The sequence below is a fragment of the Siphateles boraxobius genome, unplaced genomic scaffold, assembly GCF_051911475.1.
Source record: "Siphateles boraxobius isolate OS27281-9 unplaced genomic scaffold, OSU_SipBor_1 25, whole genome shotgun sequence".
Lineage (NCBI taxonomy): Eukaryota > Metazoa > Chordata > Actinopteri > Cypriniformes > Leuciscidae > Siphateles > Siphateles boraxobius.
Genome location: NW_027508866.1, coordinates 34743444 through 34744630, shown reverse-complemented (window position 1 = coordinate 34744630; position 1187 = coordinate 34743444).

The window sequence follows — 1187 nt, the reverse complement described above, 5'->3', positions numbered from 1 at the left end:
TTGCTCTTACACTGAAATGCAGAACAGCTGGACAGGATTTTCAAAGGCCACTTTACTCTTTCTATGTGCAACTCACAAGTGGAGCGTCTCTACCTGCTCCCAGTAGATCTGAGCAGAACATCGCTGACATGGTACAATCACAGCTACACAAAAGCAATCGTCATATCCTCCATGGTAACAGTGTTCAAGATGCTCATGACAACTTCTTCAAACCTTGTTTTCACATAAAGGAAATGCACTATGGTACTTGGTTCCACTGACAGAGTTGTTGCTTTGATTTTAACATCATGCGAATGTGATTATAGTCGGCATGAATTTATATTTGAGATTTATTACATTCACTGAAAAGGAAAGTTGTTTGAGAGGCGAAGCAAAGCATTGCATTTTGGTGGAAGATTGTAAGAATACAGAAATTTATTTGAAAGATCATCTATATTAATCACACACACAGATGACTTTTAAACACTGACACCAGGAATGATTTTGATTTCATGTTGAATTTTGAGGTAAAGATTGTAAAAATATAGAAAGAAATTATCTTTGAAATCACACGCACTAATAAACCATAAACAATAACTGTGCATTAATACATTTAGATTTTGATATCATGTTGACTGAAATATCTATATAAAAAGGACTTGGAAGCTGTGATTCACAACGCCAGATTCTGAGAATAGTTTGCAAAAGCAAACAAATTATAAATGGTTTAAGCAAAACTGATCGTTAGGACTGATTGTTCTTTATAATGCATTCCTAAGATGTAGGACGAAGCTTATAGAATACAGTATCTATACTCTCTTTACATAAGCACCACTAACTGTCTCTCTAATTGACTTTAAGGGTATGAAAGGACACTTGATAAACACCAATCAGAGGGATGATGCTCTGCAGGCTCTGAGAAAGTAACACCAAGGACAGCACACACAATGGCCTTTAAAAAGATTGCAGTTGATGAAGAAAGTGTGAGGGAGGCTGAGCTCTGCGCTCATGCTGAAAAGGACAGGCACCGTAAAGAATGTTGTCTGGCGGTAATGGCAAACAATAAAGCCAAGGTCTCTGCTTCGGTTTATTGAATTTAGCTTTAAAAAAAAAAGAAGAAAAAAAAAGTACTGGAGCTGTAATTCTACAGAAAGAGAGCTGGTTGCCGAGCAAGGCTGGATTCAAAAAACATGTAGCAAAGCGGCTCC